A 19,271-nucleotide genomic window follows, 5' to 3' on the forward strand; every position below is an offset into this window, starting at 1 on the left:
TGCTGTAGACCATTATTGCAATTTATTATTCTTGAAATCATTACAGTAACTATGGTATTATTTAAAAATTTATCAGTATCAATATTTACTCTAATTATGTATTTTTACTATTAGTTGCATCACTGGTGGTCCCCAAGGCGCTGTAGTCAAGTCATTGATGACCCCCACAGCAATCAACGTTAATCAGTTCTTTAAATACAATATAATAAATTTCTAATTTTATTGTAATAATTATTTTTGTTGATAAAGGTCATAAATGTTAAAAATAAATTTTAAAAATAAGACTGAGAAGCTTACTGCAGTGAAATTTTAGATGAATTCTGAAGATAATATATTGCAAAGAATAATATCATATCTACACTCCTGAACTAAGTTGAATTTTCTAACTATGTGTAATTTCTTTACATCTCATACTTGTAAACAACTATATGCATTACAAGCAAACTTTATTAAGTATACAAAAGGTAAACATAATTAATAAATTTAATACGAGTATAATATTGAAAGATATAATACAGTTATGTAAAGAAAAATACTATGTCCTGACGGCGAAACGACCACAGTGAAATGGCGACAGCTAAAAATCCTAGACTCAGAAGAACATACTAGAAAGTTTAAAGACAGACGTTTTGTAGCGAACTTACTCCAGGTCAGGAAATTTTTTAAGTTTTTTATCAGTAGTACGAGATTTGAATTTTGTTGTACAGTAGAAGTCTAGAAATTCGCAATGCTTGAGACCAGAGGTTCCGCGGATTTTAAGGTTTTGAAGATTTCAAGCTAGAAATAGATAAATCATAATATTAGACTATAAGTGTGAAATAAATAAGACATATTACATACATTTAATTAAATTATTATATACGTTATTATAATAATATACATATACATTATTACATTCATTTATTATATGCGTTAAATTATTATTATATACATATGTTACGGTGAAACACCGAAATCTGGAGAATGTCGACTTTCGCCGGTGGAATGTCAACATTCACATGGTCGCTTGGTGTATGTCAGAAATATTGTCCAAATACTCTTATTTCTGACTTACACCGGTAAATGTCAACATTCGGCATCTACTAATGGTGATAATTCAAACATATCAGAATATTATATTTCTTTCTCCGTAATTCAGTCGGGGGAAAAAAAAAAAAAAAAAAAAAAAAAAAAAAAAACCCACTTGAGACTTAAAATAAGAATTTAAGAATATAAGAACTTAAAACACACAGTACTGTTACGAATTTGGTATTTAAAAAGCTAATGTTAGTTCAATTATAAATTAAATGGTTTTATTTCTCGCGCAGTGCAGTGCGTGACGAATATTAAAAGAAAGCCGGAAAATTGAAAATACAAGAGCGCGTGCATTAAATAAATAAATATCTCTTTTTGATTTCGAGAAAGTACTGGAAAATTCTAGCGCATGATTTTAAAATCTTATAAAAGGAGGAAAACATCTCAGTTTGTAGTAGTTGCTTAGTTTGTTGTAGTTTAGAAAACTACTGTTGTTGATTGTAGCGAATTCGGGGATTAGCGTTCTTTAGCTGTTTTGAATTACGTTCTATTGGACATTTGAGTAGTTAAAAGAAAACTACTGTGAGATATTGTAATACTGCGTGATAATTTGAGAAAATTTAAGCATTTTTGTTGTGATAATAAATTTTTGTTCATTTTTTTTATCGGACTTGTGCATTCATTTCATAACGAAGCCGTACGCACGCAACAATTTTTGGTGTCAGGAGTGGGGTTTGAATGCCAATAACAAGAGCGATGGAAGAGCAATTAAGGCAGTTAATATCAGCCTTTGCCTCATTTAAAGAAGAAATTAAAGAGGAAATGAAATTGGGCCAGGAATCCGTTAAGGAAGAAATGAAATTGGGCCAGGAATCCGTTAAGGACGAAATGAAAGCCGTTCAAGCTGGTCAAGAAGAAATGAAAGGAGAAATTACTTGCATAATAGAAAATAAATTTGAAGCTATGGAAGGCAGAATTGACGCAGTTGAAAATAAAGTTGGACATATTGAAGAAAAAGTTTCTTCCGTAAAAGATCATATTGAAGAAAGAGTTTCTTCGGTGAAAGAAGAAATAGAAGAAAGAGTTTCTTCTGTAAAAGAACATATAGAAGGGAGAGTTTCTGCTGTGGAGGAACGAATTGAAGGAAGAGTTTGTGCCGTCCAACACCAAATCGAACAACAAATTGATGAGAGAGTTTCTGCAGTTGCCAAAGAAATGGATACTTTAAAGAAATTCGTAGCGTCGGCAGGGAGCAGGAGTGATGATTTTAAATTCTTACCAATGCCTGCTCGTCCACCTCTGAAGCTATCCACATATGATGGAAAGACCTCCTGGCAGGTGTATAAGACACAATTTTCTATCGTGGCGGATGCGAATGAATGGGATTCCCAAGCTAAGGCCTGTCATCTCGCCGCTTCTCTAAGAGCCGACGCAGCGGATATCCTTCAGACTCTTCCCGAAAACAAAAGGTTAGATTTCGAAGCTCTGTCCGGCGCCTTGGAGTTGCGGTTTGGGGAGAAGTGTTTAAAAGACTACAGCAGGCTCCAATTAAAATCTCGTCAACAGAAGCCTACCGAAACACTTCAGGAGCTCGCCGCGGATGTTGAAAGGCTGTCCCATCTCGCCTTTTCAGAATGCCCGACAGAAACAAGGGAAATCCTGTCCTTGCAATACTTTATCGACGGCATCCGAGATACTGAAATACAGAAAGCTCTACGAATGGCGGATGTAAAAGATTTAAAAAGTGCTCTAGTGTACGCCATGAAATTTGAGGCAGCCCAGCAAGCCACTCGTCGAGACCGCCACCCAGTCAGAGCTGCTCAAGTCCAGGAGCCAGGGGATCAAGTCACCGCTCGACTTGACGATTTAATTAGACAACTGAACGCCTTGAGACGGAATATTGGTGAGAAGAAACCGACCGTTAAGTGCTGGAACTGCGGTGCTGAAGGACACATACGACGAAACTGCAAAACACCCCAGGGTACTGATGTTAAGACCGCTTCTAACAAGCAGCAGGGAAACTAATTACTGGCCATCTCGCGGGGCGGAGGTTGCCAGATAATGAAAAGCCCCCGTTTAAAGCGCTTCAGATTTCTGCAGTGAGAGGCGGCAGTAATGGACTTTTCATAATAGGACATATTAATGGAGTTCAGTGCAATATGACTATAGATACAGGAGCCAACGTCACCATCATCCGAAAAGATTTGGCTCAACAACTAGGAAACAAACTTATCTGGACGCCGCCCTGCGTTACCCTCCAGACTGTGTCCGGTGAGAAGATCGACATCGACGGAAAAGTAAATGTTAACATCACGTTTGGAAGTGCCGCTTACCATCACACGGCATATGTAGCAGAGATCACTGATTCTTGCATACTCGGATTGGACTTTCTAAGGAAATACAATTTTTCCTTGTATTTTAAAAATAACGAATTGCATTCTACATCTGAGGAAATAGCGTTATTTCTCGTTAATGATGAAGAAATTAAATCTGTCCATAAAATCATAGCACAAGACTATATCACAATACCGGCAAGAACAGAAATTTTACTTCCTGGATCCATAGCCGAAAATAGAAATTTCCGCTACGGCATCATAGAATATCCCAATAACTGTAATATCCCAAAAGGAGTACTAGTAGCCTCAACACTCGTCGACCTATCCAGAACGGTTATCCCGGTGAGAGTCGCCAATGTAACTTAAAAGTCGAGAGTTATTAAGAAAGGTGAAGTGGTTGCAACATGTACTCCAGTAACCAGCGTTGAAAGAAAGAGTAACATCCCAGAATCCGTGTCCTCAGAGAGCATTACATCGGAGTTGTTGCAGAATGCACAATTAAACGATAAAGAGAAAAATGCTGCCGATCGCGTCATTAAAGATCTTCAAGTTGTTTTCTCCCGCTCGTCTTCTGACGTTCGTCGAACTAGTTTGGCACAACATAGAATAGATACTGGCGATCATCCCCCGATCAAGCAACATCCGAGACGTCTACCGTTTGCTAAACAGGAAGAGGTGCGAACACTGTTAAAAGATATGGAAGAAGGCGATGTCATCGAGCCTTCAGCGAGTCCATGGGCATCTCCCATCGTTCTCGTCAGAAAGAAAGACGGCTCAACAAGATTTTGCGTTGACTATCGCCGGTTGAATGAGGTTACGAAGAAAGACAGTTACCCTCTTCCTAGAATTGATGACATTCTAGACACTCTTTCTGGAAGCAAGTGGTTCTTAACACTTGATTTAAAGAGTGGGTATTGGCAGGTAGAAATCCATCCTGATGACCGAGAAAAGACGGCATTTACTACGGGACAAGGATTTTGGCAGTTCAAAGTGATGCCGTTTGGACTGTGTAATGCGCCGGACACATTCGAACGTCTTATGGAGACTGTTTTGAAAGGCCTTTCCTACGAAGCCTGTCTGATATACCTGGACGATATCATCATCGTCGGAAAGAGTTTTGAAGAGCATCTAGAAAATCTTAGAAAGGTGCTTCAGAAACTGAAAGAGGCCAATCTGAAGCTGACTCCTGCTAAATGCAAATTGTTTCGAAAGGAAGTGACTTACCTGGGACATGTCATCTCTGCAGAAGGTGTGCGCACGGATCCTGAAAAGGTATCAGCGGTTAAATCCTGGACGCGTCCCGAAAATGTCCATCAGCTGAGAAGCTTCCTAGGGCTTTGCACCTACTATAGGAGATTCGTGAAGAACTTTTCTTCCATCGCAAGACCACTTCACAAGCTGACAGAGAGCAAGCAAAGATTCTTGTGAACAAAGGAATGCGAGGATGCATTTAACAACTTAAAGGAAGCTTTAACATCTGCTCCAATCCTGACGTATCCTCAGCTCGACAGACCATTTATTCTCGACACCGACGCGAGCAATGAAAGTGTCGGTGCTGTTTTGTCCCAAGAAATAGACGGCCAAGAACGTGTAGTAGCTTACTGGAGCAAGTGCCTGTCTAAACCGGAGAGGAATTACTGTGTCACAAGGAAAGAGTTGCTCGCCATAGTCAAAGCTGTAGAACATTTCCATCATTATCTATACGGGAGAAAATTCCTCCTCCGCACGGACCATGCCTCATTCGCCTGGCTTTTAAATTTCAAAAATCCTGAGGGTCAAATAGCCAGGTGGATACAGAGACTCCAAGAATATGACATCACTATCCGTCATCGTAAGGGATCATCACACGGAAACGTCGACGCCCTGTCTAGAAGACCTTGCCAAGAAAGCTGCCGATATTGTTCCAGGGTGGAAGCGAAATACGAGCTGCTGACTCCGGTCGCAAGACAAATTACAACATCAACATCGGCTGATCGAGACCCGTGGAGTGATGATGAAGTCAGAAAAGACCAGCTGGAAGACCGCGACATTAAACCCATACTTGATTTAATAGAGTCATCAAACAGAAAACCTACATGGCAGGACATTTCTATCTGTAGTCCTACAACAAAACAATACTGGGCACTCTGGGATTCACTTCACATTCGAAACGGCGTCTTATACCGGAAATTCGAGTCGGATGATGGGAAGACGTTCCGATGGCAACTGATACTTCCAAGATCCCGGATTCCTGATGTCCTCAAAGAACTACATAACAGCCCTACAGGAGGTCACTTTGGAATTATGAAGACCTTACAGAGAGTTCGTGAGCGCTTTTACTGGAATAATGCAAAGAATGTCGTGCAAAAGTGGTGCCGATCTTGCGATGCCTGTGCAGGTCGGAAAGGACAGAGGAAACGCAGCCGAGGCAGGCTGCAACGTTACAATGTAGGTGCGCCTTTTGAACGTATCGCCTTTGAAATCCTGGGACCTCTGCCACGAACTTCTGATGGCAACAAATACATACTCGTTGTCATTGATTACTTCACCAAGTGGCCTGAAGCGTACCCTGTTCCTGATCAAGAGGCAGTCACAGTAGCTGAGGTAATGATACAGCACTGGATTTCCAGGTTCGGAGTGCCTCTTCAGTTACATTCCGATCAGGGAAGGAATTTTGCCTCGGCAGTAATCAAAGAACTATGCAAACTACTTGGCATTGACAAAACTCAAACGACGCCATTGCATCCCCAGTCGGACGGCATGGTAGAGAGGTTCAATCGAACCATTCTTAATAACCTCTCATTAGTGGTTTCCAGAAACCAACAGGACTGGGACAAGAAATTACCACTGTTTTTACTGGCTTACCGCAGTGCTGTCCACGAGACTACCGGCTATTCTCCATCACAGATGCTCTTCGGTTGTGACCTTCGTCTGCCTTGTGATCTATTGTTTGGCCGCCCTCCGGATGCTCCTTCATCGTCTGAGGAATATATTCAAGATCTCCAGGCCCGGTTTGAAGTGATGCACAATTTTGCACGAGAGCGAGTCAACTTGGCGACGGAGAAGATGAAGACCCGATACGACACAAGAGCTACTGAACATCAATTCCACGAAGGAGACAAGGTGTGGTTGTGGAATCCGACTCGACGGATAGGACTTTGTCCGAAATTACAGTCACCTTGGGATGGGCCGTACACAGTCCTAAACAGGCTGAATGACGTCGTGGTTCGGATTCGTAAGTCTTCGAACTCTAAACCTAAAGTCGTTCATTACGACAGGTTAGCTCATTACTATGGCCATAGTACATAATGTAAATAATTGTAAATAGTATAAGACCATGGTCCCTTTTGTTTTTAAATGTGTATTTGATAGCATTTGATTTGTTTTATGTATTGCATTTATTGTTCATGTTGTTTATTATTGTAATGTAATGCTTATTAATGCATTTATGCCACAGTTGTAAGTTTAGCTTCCTGTCCAGGGATTGTACTGCCCGGGACGTGCAGTCCTTGGGAAGGGGGCAGTGTTACGAATTTGGTATTTAAAAAGCTAATGTTAGTTCAATTATAAATTAAATGGTTTTATTTCTCGCGCAGTGCAGCGCGTGACGAATATTAAAAGAAAGCTAAGCCGGAAAATTGAAAATACAAGAGCGCGTGCATTAAATAAATAAATATCTCTTTTTGATTTCGAGAAAGTACTGGAAAATTCTAGCGCATGATTTTAAAATCTTATAAAAGGAGGAAAACATCTCAGTTTGTAGTAGTTGCTTAGTTTGTTGTAGTTTAGAAAACTACTGTTGTTGATTGTAGCGAATTCGCGGATTAGCGTTCTTTAGCTGTTTTGAATTACGTTCTATTGGACATTTGAGTAGTTAAAAGAAAACTACTGTGAGATATTGTAATACTGCGTGATAATTTGAGAAAATTTAAGCATTTTTGTTGTGATAATAATAAATTTTTGTTCATTTTTTTTTATCGGACTTGTGCATTCATTTCATAACGAAGCCGTACGCACGCAACAGTACATTCAAAATGAGAAACGAAAGTAATAGAAGTTAAAAACTTACAAAATTAAGTAATTCAAATCTTATTAATTTCAACAACTTAAACTATTATGACACTTTGAATTGCACAAGAGGCCCTTGCTTTTACAACTGCATGTATTTGTGGAACACGTCCTTTTGCAATGACAGCGTGTACATATACTCCTCTCTATTCGATCTACACCAGAGCATACCTGTGATCGTCGACATGCACTGGTGAGGGTCTGAATGTACAAGAATGTAATGCAATATTCGACCTTTCATCGACGTATTTGGTGAATGTTGACATTCTCCGGTGAAAGTCGACATTCTCCAATTTCGGTCTTTCACGGTAACACATATACTATATTATTCATTTATATTATTGATTACAGGAATATTTAAAAGCATTAAAGACATAAACAATAAAGTCATATAAAATGAGGGATATTAATAAATCTTAATTTTTTAACGTGTTTAAAACATTTTTCTGGTAGAGGTTTGTTTTAAAACTTTAAGGTGCTCCTTAACTAAGCTTTAAGGAGTAAGCTAATAAACTTTAGGCTAATAAACTTTAAGGAGTTTTTTTTTTTTTTTTTTTTTTTTTTTTTTTTTTTTTTTATAAAGAGTCGGAATCTCTTGCTCTGTGACACAGCTCTGTTCTAAAAAATTTAGGTATTTATCAAAACCCTCATTAAGAAATATTTTCTGATCCTTATAAAATTCAGTATTTGTGTTGAAATTGTTTTTTTGCTGTGGCGAGTTCAAAATAGAGCCAATGATTTTATCATCGGTTATCTGATATGGTTGGCTCATCTGAACACATGCATTCAACGATATCTTCTTCTTTCAAAGCATTCTCATTTACTCTTTCTTTTGAATATAAAAGCAATTTTCTTGCTTTAACCCTTGTTGCACTGACCCTAAAACCAGAAAATTCACTGTCATGACTCAGTTTCAATAAGCAGAGAAAATGGCCATACATTGCACAGGCATTTAATAATGTTGTTTGGGAAACATAATTCCACGATTCAGCTAACAAATAAATCCAGTCTTTGATGGTTTATATATATATATATATATATATATATATATATATATATATATATATAATCAAAAGTGAAACAGAATGGTCACTTGAAAAAAATTTGTTTCAGAAGCTCTGACATATTTTTACCTCGATACAGATTGGAGGGGGGAAAACTTTTAACAAGATGTCAATAATTTGGTATTTCTGTTATGTGTCATTATTATTCAGTAATTATGATGTTATTATTCAGTAAGTATTTTTTCTTCGATATTTCATTCTCCATGTTGTGTTTTCCGGAACCTACAAATTGAATGTTTATATTTTGAGAGGCAACGCAGGTCAGAGGATTTTCGGTATTTGACTGTATCATAAATATATCAGTTATGTATGATGGAAAATATAGAGAAAACATAGGTATATATAATATGTATAAGATAATAGCTGACTGTAAAAGAAGGACGTCAGTTATATTGTTCTTACGGATAAAGTGCAGAATCGCCAATTATTTGACTTATTTGTTTGGCGCTTTCTACAAGAATAAGAATTGGATTTTTGTCAATTTTCTTTGACTTTTTAAGTGAAAATAGGTCGATGTGTACACGGATAAAGTCAAGGGAGTGCGCAATGCCATTTTTGTGTAATTCTGGGATGTTTTTTAAGTGAAAATAGGTCGATATGTACATGGATACCGAGTATGTACAATTCTTAGAAACGCGCCAAGCAGTGGGTGATTCTGCACTTTTGCAGAATCACCCACTGCTTGGCGCGTTGCCATTTTGCAGAATTGCGCGTTGATTTTGCAACGGATGAATAGGCATTGAGCTGAAGATGAATAAGAAAAGGATAAAAATGGCACTGTTTTGAGCTGAAGATAAATTATGAATCAGAAAAGGATAAAAACGAGACTAAGCTAGTCTCTCTAATCCTTTGCTTCTCAGCGCGGTTGGTATTGACTCCCCAGAGGCTGATGAAATTGTGAAGAGGGTCATTGATAATTAAGGGGTTGATAACTGAATATGAGTAGCGTCTCGTCCTAGCATTGCATTTGCTTCACGCATGCGCACTGGCAACTGATCAGCATAATCAAAATCCCATCGACTACAAAAAAATATTAATATAACTGATAATAAAATTTATTGATAAAAAAGCTATAGCGTGTAATGAGGAAGAAATCCTGTAAAACAAATATATACAGAAAATTCCAAAAATTATTTCGACATGTTTTAAAAATGAATAATGTAATTTTTTATGCATTAAATGCCATATAATACATAAAAATACAATAAATGAATAAAAATAATGCACCACAGCAAAATTTACAGCTATTCTTTCACTCATATTGGCCGTTTCAATTTGCCAAGATAAAATTAATAGAGGAGCTTTTTTTTTTTTTTTTTTTTTTTTTTTTTTGTGTGTGTGTGTGTGTGTGTGTGTGTGTGTGTAATAAACGTGCACATGTTTCATTGTTTTGAAAGCATTTTCTACGATTAGTATATATTTTAGGATATCCCTTGGATTATTAACTTGTTTCATTTATGGTAATCCTAGTAGTTGAATGTTATGAAAACCTTGTTATGACGAGATTGTGGTGAATTTGACTGATCGGAAAATATGTTACATTTCCCGGAAAGTTTGGCGTTACTTCTTTCACAACGAGGGCAAAAATGGAAACTTTTCGTTTATTTCTTTGAGCTTAAAAAATTCACGAAAAATCATCAAAATGGGAGTCATACCTTAAATTACCTCTTTATAATCGACTCTTAACTTTTCAAAGCAAAATTTCGAACTATATATCTCGTTTAAAACCGTTTGACGCATGACGGTCGCTCCCTGAAACCACCAATTTTCGAATTTTTTGCCCTTCTTCTTTCCGAAATTAAATTGAAAACCAATTGATTACTTATCTTTTACCTCTAAATAACAGAAAATAACTGCAAAATAATACAGTCTTTAGATGTTAGTACTTCAAATCGGATGCCTTTAAAATTCGTTTTCAATGAGACAAAATAACTTCCTTTTATTAATATAAACAACTTTAAATTTTAAAAGTTATTTATCGCACATAATTATTTCTATGATGAAGAATAAAAATATAGCAATAATGAAATTGGATACATAAACAAACTGTGTATACTTATGGCATTTGCTTTGTGGTTTCGGGACGCAACCACTGAGCCACTAGAGCATTGAGTCACAATGCTCACAATTCTCTAGAGGTTCAGTAGGTCGCGCCCTGAAAGCACTGGTCTTCACAATGGTGTTTGCTTCTTTCAAATAGGAGTGTTTATTTTTAACCGGATATAAATAAGGGTCTTTGAAACCACAATAAATACATGCACTGGCCGAGTAAAAATATAGACTGAATGATAAATTTTTCAGAAAAGGACTCCTCGCTGACGCAGGAAACTTTAGTGCCACACTGAATTATTGCATAGATCCGAAGGACTTTACACTACAGGCTGCCTGAGCCAAGGCTCTATACCCCTTGTAGAAAGTTTGATCATTTCGAAAGGTAGTATACAATAAGCGAAAGATAAATCGAATAGGTTTTTTTTTAAAATAATTTTGTTAAGGTCAGATGAGAATATTGTATTGTTAACGTATTCCGTTGTAACGTGTTAACGTTCAATGGAGTTGTTGTCTAAATTATTGAGAGCAGAAAAGTCGAGAAACTGGTGACTTAGACAAGAATGAGGTATGTAAACATAGGCAAATTGAATCCATTAAGAATTATCAAGTACACAAACATCAAATATTAAGACATGAACTTGAAATAATTGCATTCATATATCTATAACATACACAAAAGTGAGAATGCAGACAGAAAATTTGAAGTGTAGCAGATAAGAGGAGTGAAAATAAATACATAAATAAACACATATGTCAAATTATTAGAGTTGCATATTACATGATCCATACATTTAGTCGGGCCATAGGCCTATTCATATTTTCCAAACTGTTATAGTCCTAATCACAGATTTTAATACTGGGATTATCAATATTTTGCTGCCTTTCATAAAATTTTTTGGCTAAGTTATAATAATGAGTGCGCAGTAACTCAATGCCTAACTCTTCATGCATTTTGTTATTCCTTACATACCATTCATCATTTACAATTTGTCGTAGAACAGTATTCTGCCAGACTTGCAATCTTTTCCTATTAGGTTTCTTGGTATATGCCCAAACTGGACTTGCATAACACACAAGTGGACGTAGAATAGACTTGTAAATGAGTAACTTGTTGCCAATAGATAATATACTATTTCGAGCAATTAAGGAGTATAGTTTGGCTTTACGAACTCGAAACTTCTGGATAATAGATGTAATGTGCGGGGACCACGTAAGTGACTTATTGAGGATCACCCCAAGATAAGGGACTTGCTTGGCACAGGGAATATCAGTGCCATAGAACTTCAGGTTTTTGTTGAAGTTAGTCTTCTTCGCAAACATAATAGCTGTTGTTTTTTCCACGTTCACGAGGATCTTCCACCTGGAGAGCCAAGTCTCTAGCGTGTGTATGTAATTTTGTAGTCGTTGTATAACTGGACCTGGAAATGCACTTTGTGCGAGGACCGCTGTGTCGTCTGCATACATAGCTAATGCTGAGCTGTGTGTGGAAGGTATGTCGTTCACGTAAATACACTCATGTCCATAAATTAAGGAAAATGCAAAATCAGGCAAAGGAAGAGTTAGAAGCAAAACAAATTTGACTTATTTGTAAAGCTGATTTATTAAACAAAAGGTAAAGAGCAAAAAAAGATGCTATATGTTTGATATTATTTAAAAAATTAGCGATTTTTTTCTCCCTGGAGCAAATTAAAAAAAAAAAAAAAAAAAAAAAAAAACCTATTTACAAAAAACCAATATTACATGGTTGGTATGATTGTTAATACATTGTATGTCTCCCAGACGATTCAATACAGTCCGTACAACACCTAGGCATGCTGAGTATCAAATTATCGATCTGATCTTGGGGGATATTACACCACTCAAAAAGCAATTCTCTCCGAAGTTCGGTAGACATGTAGGAGGAAGTGGACGGGCTGCAACTCGTCGACCAAGCATGTCCCACACGTGCTCTACTGGATTCAAGTCCGATGAGAATGCTGGCCAGTCCATACGGGTGATATCCTCCGATTGAAGGCATTCGCTTACGATGCTTGCACAGTGAGGACGGGCGTTGTCATCCATAAACAAAAATTGTGCGCCCATGGCTCCCCGAAACAAACATACATGTTGTTCCAGAATGACGTCCCGATAGATTTGGCTTGTGATGGTTCTAATTTGCACATGCAGGTCAGTTCTGGAACCCAGAATAATTCCACGCCAAACGAGCACTCCTGCACCACCGTAACGGTGTTGTTCAATGATGTTTTCTTGGTGGTAACGGGTACCTGGAGCTCTCCATATGAAAGTCCGGCGAGAATTAGACTGCAAGCTAAGACTGAAACCTAGACTCTTTGGGAAACATCACACAAGCCCACTGTTGCGGTGTCCACAACGCATGCTCTCTACTCCAGGCTAACCGCAGGCGACAGTGAGTTGCAGTAAGTGGAACGCATCTGACAGGTCTACGAGCATATAGACCAATCTGCCCTAAGCGTCTGTACACGGTCTGCCTTGAAATTGTCGTACCAGTGGCTGAAGAGAGCTGGAGAGATAGGTCTGAGGCTGTGCTCCACCTGTTTCTTTTGGCAGAAACTGCCAAATACCGGTCCTGATTCGGCGTTGTAACTCTGGGGCGACCTGTGCTGTAACGTCTATTACCATCATCTCGAAATCATTGCCAAAGCCTGGAGATGACACTCTTGGCAATTCCAAGTTCGTCTGATACTTCCAGTTGGGTACGCCTACATTCCAGACGGCCGATAATTCTACCACGTAAAAAATCATCCAAATGCGTCCTTTGTGTCATAACTATTCGGTTATTGCACTGAAATGCACATAAAGCGCCTGCAAACAATTTTACTTCTTTGCCTGTATTCCTTATATATCACTCTCTTACACTCTCGTCATTGTGACGTACCATCGGTGTCATCTGGTTACTTCCTGAAATCTGCATATGAATCTTGAAGATGTGTGTAGTGATTTTACAGGTGATATATTTATTTTAGAGTTCGATTTCCGCGTGACTCCGAATTATCCTTAATTTATGGACATGAGAGTAATATAGCTTATGAGTTAGAAGTACTTTTTCATGATGTTCTGATTTGTACACAATTAACTGTGAAATTTGAATTCCATTCTAAAGTCTTCATTATCTCATTACAGCAAGTCGAAGAAAAGCATCCAAATGGACTCTTCCATGAAGCCAGGTCTGCGTTCATCCGTTGCTCTAGGAAAAGCTAAAGGAACACCTTTCCCCACAAAGAAAGGTCAAGGGCGTCGGTCAAATCGCCACCGATCTACCAGTTCCTATCAGTTACCTAGTTCTTCGTTGAATTTGAAACGTATTTTTGAAACCAGTACATCAGCTTCTGTAACTACCCAGAGATCGCGTCGCTTCAACGACTTATGGGTGAGACTGGATACTTATGGAAGAAAGTAAGATTGCTTGTTATTTAGTACCTCAATTTCTCATAAACGTCACTGTAGGCATGAGCTTTATATGTTTCAGAATTTACTGTATATGCGCATGCTCAGCCTGATACTGATACTTCTTGTACAGGACGTTTCAGCGGAGCGGTTACAAACTTTCAGAACAAATAGAGTATACCCAGATGATGGAAAATCACGTAAGAAAATACAGGCGCATGCGTACCATGCGCAGGCGGGCACCCTCCCGCTTCACCACTACTTATATTTCAAAAAAAGTGCTAAATAATTTTCAATAGATAATACTTGAGGTTTTAAAATATTGCTTTCCAGCTGCCCAAAAAATCCATGTGATTAACAAGGAATGATCGGAATGTCTACGATTTTCCATTTAGGTGCAACATCAGGCGAAGACATCCTTCCTCAGCAGACAAGCGGCGGGAAAATACTTCGAGGGCTAGGTGACACTTTCAAGTCGTAAAGCTGTAGAGACATTAGATATTTTTTGGAAGCGGGCAATAGGAAAAATATACAACGCTTTCGCCGGGAATCGAACCGAGGAGCTTTGGAATACGCGCCCAGCGTGCAGATCACCACACCTTCTTGGCATGCCTTCGTGGTATGGTGGCCTGCACGCTGGGCGCGTATTCCAGACGTCCGCGGTTCGATTCGCGGCGAAAGAGTTGCTAATTTTTCATCTGGCCTGCTTTCAAAAAAATACCTAATAATACTAGCCATTTATAGTGTTTCAACGCAAAATCGCAAAACGGAAACAATAGCCCCTCAGGGACAAAGCAACTTTGGACTAAAAATGCATTTCATGACTTTTCTATATTAATCTAGCTAGAAAACGTTAATAAGAGTCATTTACATAAATTGCATTATCATTGAACGCATCCGAGAGATTTCACTGGTATGCCACAAAACAAACACATGTACAAATTATTGATTTCGAAAAAGCATTTGTGTTCGTCGAAACTTTCTGTACGAAATATTCTAAATGATATCGCAGAGTAATCATTTTCCAGATTCTTATGATGAGTAGTTGACAAGATTGAAATTAGCCTGCCACAAACAGAACCCATTATTTTAAAGCTACATATTCCATATTGCAATCATTTTTCTCATTTATTTCTGCTAACTCATTTCCTGCATTATTGTTTACTGCATTATTATTTCTCATTCATTTGTACAAAGTCATTTTCTTGCATTATCCTTTATTTTTGTTTCTTCAACAGTGACGTTTCATGTTGTTACGAAATGTACAGGCGCGATAAGATGGCTTCCCCACAAAGCAGTTTTAGGGTTGCCGTAAAATGGAAAGGGACGACATGGTTGCCACATTTGGCGAGAAATCGCCCATTCGGCAACATTTAGCGACAAAATTGGCGATATGCCATGGACGGATGGAGAACCTTCTGAAACGAATTCTTACCGGTTTTGTCCAGAATGTTCCTGAACACAAGCCAAAAACTATATAAACCCTGCTGGTACGCGGAGAGTCAGTGCGAGATAGTTAGTCTCGAGTAAGTCAGCCCGTGCGGAGTCGATCGAGTTGACAGCCCGGCAGCGAATGCCGAGTGGGTCGTCGAGTGCAGCGAAGAGTCGGGAGGTGTGTTCTGTGTGTCGTCGAGTGCATCGAGAGTTGTAGCGTGGAGAGTCTCTTGAGTACGTGGAGTTCCGAGAACGACCAAGCAGACTCGAGAGCTGTACTCTGGTACTTTGCAGTGAAGCTGTCTCCACCGTTATTGCCTGACAGTGTGAAGGCTGTGTCGCTGATTGTTCCAGCGAGTGTATAGTAGATCTTCGATGACTCTAAAACGTGACTTTGGAGCTGTCCTAATTAATATTGGCTAAATAAAGTGTGTTTCGATACTTCATCAAGAAGTGTTGTTCTGCACGAACCCCGAACGAATGAAGTGAAGGAAGAAAATAACGTAACAATATTTTTTCGAGCACGAGATGTGTACAGCGTTTGCGTAAATGTTCTGCTCTGTGTGTGTAAAGCTTATTTATTAAAGAAAAGGTAAAGAGCAAAAAAGATGCTATATGTTTGATATTATTTAAAAAATTAGCGATTTTTTCTCCCTGGAGCAAATTACAAAACACACCTATTTACAAAAAACGAATATTACATGGTTGGTATGATTGTTAATACATTGTATGTCTCCCAGACGATGCAATACAGTCCGTACAACGCCTAGGCATGCTGTGTATCAAATTATCGATCTGATCTCGGGGAACATTACACAACTCAAAAAGCAATGCTCTCCGAAGTTCCGGTAGACATGTAGGAGGAGGTTGACGGGCTGCAACTCGTCGGCCAAGCATGTCCCACACGTGCTCTACTTACTGGATTCAAGTCCGATGAGAATGCTGGCCAGTCCATACGGGTGATATCCTCCGATTAAAGGCATTCGCTTACGATATTTGCTCGGTGAGGACGGGCGATATCATCCATAAACACAAACTGTGCGCCCATGGCGCCCCGAAAAAAATGTACATGTTGTTCCAGAATGACGTCCCGATAGATTTGGCTTATCATGGTTCCAATTTGAACATGCAGGTCAGTTCTGGAACCCAGAATAATTCCACCCCAAACGAGCACTCCTGCACCACCGTAACGGTGTCGTTCAATGATGTTTTCTTGGTGGTAACGGGTACCTGAAGCTCTCCATATGAAAGTCCGACGAGAATCAGACTGCAAGCTAAACCTGGACTCGTCGGAAAACATCACACAAGCCCACTGTTGCGGTGTCCACAATGCATGCTCTCTACTCCAGGCTAACCGCAGGCGACAGTGAGTTGCAGTAAGTGGAACGCATCTGACAGGTTTACGAGCATATAGACCAATCTGGCCTAAGCGTCTGTACAGGTCTGCCTTGAAATTGTCGTACCAGTGGCTGAAGAGAGCTGACGTGACAGGTCTGAGGCTGGGCTCCGCCTCTTTCTTTTGGCAGCAACTGCCAAACACCGGCCCTCATTCGGCGTTGTAACTCTGGGGCGACCTGTGCTGTAACGTCTACTCACATTACCATCATCTTGGAATCGTTGCCAAAGCCTGAAGATGACGCTCTGGGCAATTCCAAGTTCATCTGATACTTCCAGTTGGGTACGCCCACATTCCAGACGGCCGATTATTCTACCACGTAAAAAATCGTCCAAATGCGTCCTTTGTGTCATAACTATTCGGTTGTTGCACTGAAATGCTTATAAAGCGCCTGCGAACAATTTTACTTCTTTGCCTGTATTCCTTAACTATCACTCTCTTACACTCTCGTCATTGTGACTTACCATCGATGTCATCTGGTTACTTCCTGAAATTTGCATATGATTCTTGAAGATGTTTGTAGTGATTTTACAGGTGATATATTTATTTTAGAGTTCGATTTCCGCGTGACTCCGAATTATCCTTAATTTATGGACATGAGTGTATTAAAAAGTGTAGGTCCGAGCAAAGAGACCATAATTTCGTGACCTGAGCTATGCCATCTCTCATGCATAATTGACATGCGTTCTTGAATTCATGAGCTTGCAGTTGTTTATTTGTAGTATACATTGTCTGTAACATATTCCTGCATTTACTTGTTATGTATCTGTTCATACGTTACTGAGTTTTCTGACCATTCTAGAATTTCACATTACTCATTTTCATCTTGACTGCCTCCTTCACTAATTTACCTACTCCCATATGTCGAGTTTATTTGTGACTCCTTCAGGGACCCTTTCCCCTTCTTTTTCTCCTTCATTGTAGCTCCCATTGTGGGAATTCATATGATTGCTTCCATGTGAAGTGCCCTCTGGGCGTTACATCAGCAGAGCTTTCGACAGCTAAGCTCTCTTGGCTAGTAAAGCATAAGCATTCAGCATTAAAGCATTGAAAATGCCTTTCATTATTTCTCTCTGAGCTCAGTACCCTTGCTTCCTATGATAGAACTGTTATTTTATAAATCATTTTGTGTGGTGTAAACATAATGTAAATATTCTTTGCTATAATTAGATATAGAAATCGCCTAAATGTTTTATTTCAATTTAAAATATTTTATAAATATTTTGGAACGAAATATGAATAAAATAAATACGAATGGGAAACGAAAGATCCGTACCAAAGCCAAAAAGACTAAACCCTCGCCTATTAACATAAAAAAACCACAAACTTCATGTGCCAGACGAAAAGAAACTAAAGAACGCTGGAATATGCCAGTAAAATGCAAATCCTGGCAATGTACATTTTGTAGCTCAAGGGAGACACTTCATAGAACAAGATATATGCGCGAAACGTGCAATGTAGGTCTAAAATTTTAAATGATGTAAAATTTTCAAGCTTAACTATTGGAAATATTTCACCACAATTGTTTGAGAAAAGGCCTCACGAGAAGACTCTCCAGCTGATTCGCGTCTAACCGCTCGTGTTCCACTGAAACCCAGATGGGAAACGTTTATTCACAAAGCCTCCAGCAACGAACGTGTACGTAAAAAAGAAAGCTTCTATAGACGGTTTATTAACTAGGCTAGATAAGCCAATTAAAATAGTGATCCTCGAGTTGCTGAATGACTGCCCTAAAGAAGAAATCTCAGATGAATTGTATAACTTAAGATATAAAGTTAGGCGAGTAGCCCAGATGTTTTAGGTTTTAGGTTTATTGGATTACGGCAAAGCACTCGAGGGCTATCTGCCTTAAGGGAGGGATGCCTTCGTGGAGGACGTTTTAAGGGAAACTGGCTCGTTACACATGGGGAAAACCACGAAAACACCCATGCAGCCATCCCGTTCGCGGGATTCGAACCTCGGACCGAACTACCAGTGTTCAGCGACGTTACCGCTCGGCCACTGGTGGGCGAGTAGCCCAGATGTACAGAATAAAAACGAAAGCGCCAATGCCCCTTTTCCAGGTGCAGATAGAAAACACCCCGGGGGTTGAACAAATTTATGATATTGTTAAAGTTATGGGTTTTTATGTTAAATTTTCTGTATATCAATCCCAAACTATGCGGGTGTCCAAAGTTCCCAAAAAGTAACAATGTTATTAAACCAAGTGGTAAAGCATTAGCCAAAAGCTTTGGTCTCTCTAATATTGACAAATCTGCACAGAATAAATCTATGACCATCAGTGGCGTCTCATAAATTTCTGTAACTAGTAATTGAAAAACGGATATACAAAACCCCAAACCACAGGTGCAAGGTTCTGTTAAAAAGCAAGCTGTCGTTTAAAATGACGTTGGTCTAGGTGGATTAATTGATATTATGAAATTATTTAAAGAAATTGGAAATATATTTAAGGAGGGTATCCCTTGGTAATACTGTTAAAAATATCTCTGTACGAAAATGCCTGAATTGCAGTCGGCTAATAAC

At 38.9% G+C, this 19,271-nt stretch overlaps 1 protein-coding gene across 3 annotated transcripts in view; it reads right to left on the reverse strand.

Moving 5' to 3' along the window:
• The window catches only part of LOC146997481 (uncharacterized), a 79,452-nt gene that overhangs the window by 49,888 nt on the left and 10,293 nt on the right, over positions 1–19,271 (reverse strand). For all 3 annotated transcript variants that reach the window (XR_015040482.1, XM_085814238.1, XM_085814237.1), the window contains exon 2: positions 645–777. The gene's annotated coding sequence lies outside the window, so the exon portion shown is untranslated. The remainder of the gene's footprint in view (positions 1–644; positions 778–19,271) is intronic.

The sequence above is a fragment of the Stegodyphus dumicola genome, chromosome 4 (genome assembly GCF_044657685.1).
Source record: "Stegodyphus dumicola isolate Sdum_Otavi_A_Nest chromosome 4, ASM4465768v1".
In the NCBI taxonomy this organism is placed as follows: Eukaryota; Metazoa; Arthropoda; class Arachnida; order Araneae; family Eresidae; genus Stegodyphus; species Stegodyphus dumicola.